Here is a 7,562-nt window from a genome sequence, read left to right on the forward strand (position 1 = left end):
CCTGTCCCTTACTTTATTCTCAAGCCAGAAGTAGTTACCATCTTTCTGAGCACAATGTTAAGTCATCAAAGGTGTTGTGCCTGCCAAATAGCTCACTGAAGACAGAGTTCCTTTGAGCGGTGCTCCTCTGGAGCCATTGCCTCCTCAAAGCACAATGCTGACACCACACCAGGTAACCAAACAGGAGAACTAGTTCCCAAGGATTTGCAGGCTGTGGGATCTGGCATCTGACCCTGCTTCTATACCCCTGTGTAAATCAACGGTAATGCCTGACTGTGAGTGACCTTAGGTCCGGGCTCCCAAATGGAGACATTCTTCCTCAGCTCCCACGAGGAGCAGGCGCAAGCCCTTGAGCTATAAGAGTGCAAACCATTTGATGAATTCTCCCATACAAAAGTTTCAGAAGACATAAATACAGACCTGAAATTTCACTTTAGGGCTGGCCGAACCTATGTGTTCAAAGGAGGCACCTGGAAGTAAGTAGCAAGAGAAAGGAGGAGTAAACCCATGTTAGATCTTTCACCCAAAGCAACTGCTGTGCCAAGACTGCTGCTTCACCTGCCACATCCTGCCTGCCCTCTTCTTCTTGCGAGATCCCAGGCTGGAGCTGGCAGAGGCAAGTGAAACTCTCTGTCTGAGCTATACTGCTGGTGAGAAGCTTTCTTCAAGGGAGTTATGCTACTCAGGGAATCTGGCAGTCCGTAAATCACAAGCCTAATGTTCATTGTAAATTAAGGCAGAATCAGCCAGGCAGAAAACTCCGGTGGCTGAACATTTCACACGTTATAAATTGGAGTAGTTGCCTTGTACAACATGAAATAACCAAGAAACAACAGGACGTCCCTTACATTGTGCTACAGAGACTCCCTCCGTGCACCTGGAGGAAGCACGCACTGTAATAATATCATATATTTTATGATCAATGCTTAGGCTTCAAAGACAAATTCAACTCCTTTTTCTTGGCTGCTCTCGGGTGAAATTGAGTTTGTTGTTCACTTCCTGCACTAGAGAGGGAACAATGCATTGTTCATCTTTTATCAGTGTGGAAAAGAAATAAACATATTTCAATTTAACATTTCCCTGGCTCCGATTCTTACCAAAATGCCATTGAGCCTGCTAACAGATTGATACTTAATGACATACTTAGACCAATGGCACCACCCAAATCTGACTCAAGGCCTCTATAGGATCAAGAGAGAGCCTTACGAACCAGGCTTGGAGCAGGCTATCAGCAGAATATATGGTGGGGATGGCAGTGACTCTGGCTTTCAGGAGGGTCTCCCTATCTTCTGCTCAATTTAACCCAATCCCTTCTCCCAGCCCTGGCTGTCCAGAGCTCTGGCATAAGTAGAGAAAACACCGAGACAACACCCATTTTAACACCATCGCTTCCCCCGTCCTACCCCAGCTGTCTGCAGCTTGATGCAGCAGAAATCAGCTGCTGAGAAAAAAGGTGTATCTCCAGAAACAAGTCATATGTCTGACATTAATGAGTTGTGTCACTGGTTTTTCATTCTTAAAACAGAAATTGGTATGCCTCCATGAACAGTGATGGTGCTTGTGTCACATCTGGCTGTGGTAATCTGCATGTTGGGCACTCCTGGGAGGTGTAACAGCTGGCTCCACCTGGGATGAGAAGCCTCATGGGACCACCAGCAGATGTAAAAACACATCAGCCTAGAGCTCCAGGAGGAATAACTGAGCAGACCCTGTTGCTCCCATGCTCTCCGTTGCCTCCTTGTTGCTGTAGCTGCACTCACGTCCCCCTAGCCCCCACCTTCTATTTTTTAAAAAGCTCTAGACATTCACAGACAACTGCCTTTGAAGCTCCCCTGACCTACCCATGCCTGCGCAGCTCTTGCTGATGTCTGAAATGATGAAGTCAGTGGTCTGCAGTGTGAGCAGTCAGGTCAGGAGTCTTCACTGCAGCAGTTGTACTTAAATGGTAGGAAAATGCCATTCCTGCCAGGAAAATATCATTCCTCCTCATTCTCCATGGGGAGATCACAGTCTCACCATGTTTCTAGGGATTCTTCATATTTTTTCCTCACTTTTCTTCTCTTTATGTCCCAGATACCCAAACTTTGCTTGTCCATGAACATCACTGAACAAAAGCATGTTCAAGGTAACAAATGTCATGCTTTGCTCTCCCTATTTGCTTCAGTCTGTAAATTTCTAATTTCCCTTGCATGACAGCAACATCAGAGGGTCTCATGTTGTTTGCAGCCATGGATGGGGTAACCCACATTCCCTGCAAACCACCAGTGTCTTCACAAACTACCCTTTGGTGCCTTTAATCCATGACCTAAGAACAGAGTTCCTCCAAGTCATTAGCAAGCACGACATCAGCTCAGCAAAAAACAGATGAGCACCCTACAGACACGCAAAGTGGAGGCAGAGTGTTTGCAATGCAGAACATCCAGAGGATACGCAATCATGACTCTGTGCTGAGGAATTTGCTATCATTGCCCATCAGTGGCTATACTGGTTTACACCAGTTGCCAGCTGGACCCCATATCTCAAGAACTGATATGGTGTATGAAGGACCTGAAAGTCGCAGCAAGCAGGGATGTACCCAAACTCCACTAGGCTCAGTGGGGGTTAGACAAGAAGGACCACAGAGTTCAAATGCTTCTGCTGTAACATGTGCTACGCGGCTTCACATGACTACTCAGGATCAGCACAAAGCTCCTCAGATCTGGTAGCTGACAGATGTGGTGAAGTTACTCGCCTGGAGCCACTCAGGCTGTGTAGCAGCAACTGCAGCAGGGGAAATGCATGGGACTCTATACCTTCCCACAAGATATTAATGGGAGAGGTGGAGATTACACCTCAGTAAATCTGTCTGATCATTTACAGATTCATAGAGCAGGTTTTTTTTCAATTTGCACTCTCTATCTTCGAGTGTCCTTTTTCCCTCAGCAGTGGTGCCACTTACTCCAAGACTATCAATGAGCATTTTTTAAGGCCTCAGGAGATGAAATCACTGTATGAAATCCTGGGCTTTTAGAATCTAAAATGACATTAGGTATATGGTTAGGGATTGTTATAAAACATACATATTTGGCCCCAAACCCACTCTTGGCAAACTCTTGTATTCCCTCCCTAAAGGATAAGAACCAGGTATAGATTGGAAGTCGGGGACAGCGTGGTTTCCCGTTCTGAAAACAAGTCTCCTCTGCCATGAGACTAGCACTGTGCATTCATACTTAACAACAAAATCTGTTTTGAAAAAAATGTTGGGAACTCAAACTATAGCATTCAGGTTTCAGCTGGTTTGGCTTTCTTCCACAGTAGTGCCTGAAACAGCCTTCTAAAAAAGGGGAATGAACATTTTTTTCAGCAATAACCAAAGAAACTCATGATTTCACGGAAACACTGTGACTTTGACTGTCATCTGTGTATAATGAGGTGAGCAATATAAACAGCATGTTTTCTGCTACTTATGCTTTCAGTGTGTCAACATATTCACCTATATATACTTCACACCATCCTGTGTATATTGGCTGAAACACAATTATTTGGAAAAATCTATGGAAAAAGTGCCTGACCGAAAAACTGAAATTTGGTGTAATCCTAATAACTCCTCGGTAACCTTACATAGTTCTTATCACAATCTCGCCACTCATTTCATTTTGCTACTAAATCCCTCATGGTTTCTCAGGCTGCTTATCCTTGCAGGCTGGAGGTCAGGTTGCACCCAGAGAGGCAGATTTTCCTCTGATAGCATGTCCAATATGAGGGACATTCCCTGCCTTCAGCAAGTTTTTTAAATGAGATTATTGATTTCACTTTGCAAGTGATTCAAAGTAGATCACCTGACCCAAAGCGCTGTGATTTCATTTGAGGGTTAAGGACAAAAGGTGAATGCTTTTCTGTGGAGCGATGAGCAGAACAAGCAAAGACTCCTTTAGTTTTGAAACTCCCAGCTTTGCCTTGGACATTATCAGAGAAAACAGAGAGCAACAGAAACCCCAGTTCTTTCAGAAGCTCATTGAATTGTGGTTGCTTAAAATATGTAAGATTTAAGACATTCAACTAATACAAGATTAGCTTCGCTATGTTGATTATCTGATCTAGGCCATGAGACCTTTAAGGAGCTTCATCTCTGAGTCTGTGGAGCACATGGAAGGAAGGCCAAATGATCTGAAATACAGGACAGCCCCAAAAGGAGATTATCCTGTGAGGTTTAACGTATAAATTGTTACACTATCTCGTAACATCACTGTTCCTAAACCTTACCCTGAGTAAGCTGCTGGAGCAATACACATAAAAGAAGGAATATATATAGGCTAAGAGCGGTCTTGCAAAAAACCCATTTTGGAGAAACAAATATGATCTCTTCATAGGGGATATCACACATGCTGTTCCCATAATCGCTGTTGGATTATGGGTCATTTGTTCCCCTCAAACCAGTGCCTGGCACCAGTACCTTCACCTCAGGGGTAAGGGGCTCCCTCAGCAAAAACAAAGATGCTGCGCCCTCTGCTTTCTGGAGGGACTGATGGAACTCCAGGCTCCACAGAGCTGGGCTACAGCACCAGCTTACATCAAAGGCACGGTGCTCTCTCCTGCCAGACTGAAGGCAGTGCCTTTTGACGCCTGTTTCTCTTTAGGGAATGCACATAGTTCTCTCCAGGCTCTGAAGAAAGGAAACTAACCTCAGCCAGTGCAGCGGCGTGGGCTGCCCCAAGCACAGCCCCACAACACTAAGTCAAAACAACCACATTCCCAGCCAAATTCTTCTGTAGGTATAAACGGGAGAAGGGGAGGAGCCTTCAGCCTCTCTACAGACCGACGGCTAAGGCACTCCAGCCTCCTGGGATTGAAAGCCACAGCACACATCCCAGGCTGCAGCAAGGGAGCCCAGAGCACGAAGAGGGAGAGGCGAGCAGAGCTGTTGCTCTTTCAGCTACTCTGGCTCTTGAGATCCTGGCTCTGTTCCCCAGCATAATTTCCATTACCTTGAAGAACGATCCAAACAACTCCAGTAGCATGATCAAAAGAGTATGAAAAAGATCCAGAGGTGATTCAGTGTGTTGGTGCCACGGCAGCATAAATGTACTGACGTATCTCCATCGTTCCCGTTCTCCCCTGCCTCCCACGCAGCCGGTGGTGCCGCCGGAGGGGCTCTGAGCACCACCTCCCCTTCAGTAACAGAGAAAGCACAACTCCCCTTAACATAGAACATTTGCTATATTTGGACATTGATGGGCCCCTTTGGAGAGGGCAAACTGAAACCCAGAAACGCTTCACTGTTTCACACTGCAGTGCCTTAGAAATAACATCCTCTGGAACCACAGGAGTTAATTTCCACACACAGTTACTGGGGTTTGTATATTTTGGCTCTTTAGAAACTTTCATTTGTGAAGTGTAAGACAACGGCATAGAAAAAATCCCTGTTATTGCCTGACTTTTTGCTTGATGATGCTTCTGCTTTGCTGCTAATGCCATTTACAAACTGATCATAGTAATGAATTCACTTATTGGTTACTTGAATCACGTAGCATATTGAGTTTCATTACAAGTATCCAGAAAACATTTCTATTCAGATAATCCTTTATGGCCTTAATGTTCGAGGATCAATTTGTCTCACAAGATGAAACAGAGGTCAGAAATTCAATGCAATGTGACAACATTCTGTAATTCCACTTATTATTATGGCAACATGCACTGGTACCAGAAGTGTTAAGACTTGCATAAACATTCCAATTTTAAATCTTATTTTTAGAGATCTGCAGCTCAGTCATAGAGATTTGCTGTAGGCAGAACTTGTCATACAAATATTCAACCTAGAACTAATTTTCTTTAACATGTTTTAACATCTTCCAAAACAAACAAACAAAGACTGCAGCACTTTCAAAAACACAGTTCTCTATGCCTTGATCAAAACACAGGACTTGATTCAACAATCAGCAGCTCTAGTTTGAAGCTAATATGAAGTATAATAACATTAAGTGAATTGAGTTACTCTAAAAGTAAACTAGCCTAACACGCTGGTGGATCAGGCTCACAGCCTATTTGTTTATTAGATACTGCATTAGAGCCTTTACTACATTCTACTTTAACACCATCTTGAAGCCAGCTGAAGTCCGCTCCTCGTAATAACCTGTCCAAAAAGGATAGAAATTCTGTGGTATAAAAATATGTTTCCAGATGATCGTGTATCATTTATTGTGGTGTCCGACGACCTTTCAAACATGTCTCAGCCAAGATAAGTTAGGTGAGTGCATCTCACATCTCCTGTTCTCATTTATTCAAAATGCAAAGTCCCCTTTGAGGGGTTAACACCTTGTGTAGAACACAAACCAGGACTGACTTCAAATAATCCAAACACTGATCTTGCTGGCTAAAGCAGGTCAAGGTTTTTCTCATTGCGTTCAAGATGTTCATAAACATTCATTTAAACATTAAAGGCAACAAAAGCAACGACCAACGAAAGCTCTGGAAAACAGACTATAGCAGAACTCTACACCTGAGCTCCTTTTTCGGTGCTCCTCTCATGTTGGAGAGAGAGAAAGAGGGCCTGTCAGTGGGTGACTCACTTCAGGGAAGTGCAGTGATATTGTTCAGATGAACCACCCTCTGCAAACCCTTGTTTTTCTTCTCCAGCTATTAAGAAAATGTACATGATGAGTTCAGATGTAGGAGGCTTCATCCGGACAGATCTTCCTTGGGAATTTGTGGTAGAAAGACAAGTGAGGGGATTGCTACCCAGCACCCTTCTTGGATTTGCAACAAATAGCAACAGCGTGTTCAAAAACAGTCTTAAACTAAAGGTTATTTTCCTTTCAGTAACCACATTCCTCTGGGGAGTTTCAGCTAATGTGGATCTCACAGAAGGTATACGTATGTGGTTTTTACTTCAACTTCTGCCCAACACCAACACTTTTGACTGTGTTCAGGACCATATGTGCATCTGGGGATGTCTTCACCCTTGTCGCCATCTCCGCAGATGACATAAAGAGCAAAGCATCTCCTGTCCACAAACCACAGCCAGACAAAATCCCAGATGTAACAAAAAAACCCCGAACATTGCTGTATCTCCAAAGAGCATTGGGGTTGGTGGGAAAAGGAAGGAAAGTTGCAGGAACTACAGTTATGCTGCATGCCCCTGGATGTATGGGGTAATTAACTGTACTGGTAAGGCTTCAACTGAAATAGTGTGTTCAGTTTTGGACTCCCAGTACGAGATGAACAATAAACTGGAGAGAGAGTAGCAGAGCAGGGCTCAGGGGCCTTCAGCACATGGCCAAAAAGGGACAGCTAAGAGAATTGGGCTGGTTTAATCTGGTTTAATCTGATAAAGAAGAGCCAAAGGGATGATTTAATAGTAGTCTACAACTATTTGTGGGGTATTCACACACATGAAGCAGTGAAAATCTTGGTACTGCCAGATAGAAGGGGAAACAACCACAGACTGTGGCTTGGGTGGGTATTAGGAAAAAAAACCAGCACTTTACTGGGGGATAATACAGGGTACCCAGGGAGGTTGTGGAATCACCATCCTTGGAGGTTATAAGACTTGGCTAGATAAAGCCATACCTAACCTGGTATAGTGG

This window comes from Charadrius vociferus, unplaced genomic scaffold (assembly GCF_000708025.1).
Source record: "Charadrius vociferus isolate BGI_N301 unplaced genomic scaffold, ASM70802v2 scaffold78, whole genome shotgun sequence".
Lineage (NCBI taxonomy): Eukaryota > Metazoa > Chordata > Aves > Charadriiformes > Charadriidae > Charadrius > Charadrius vociferus.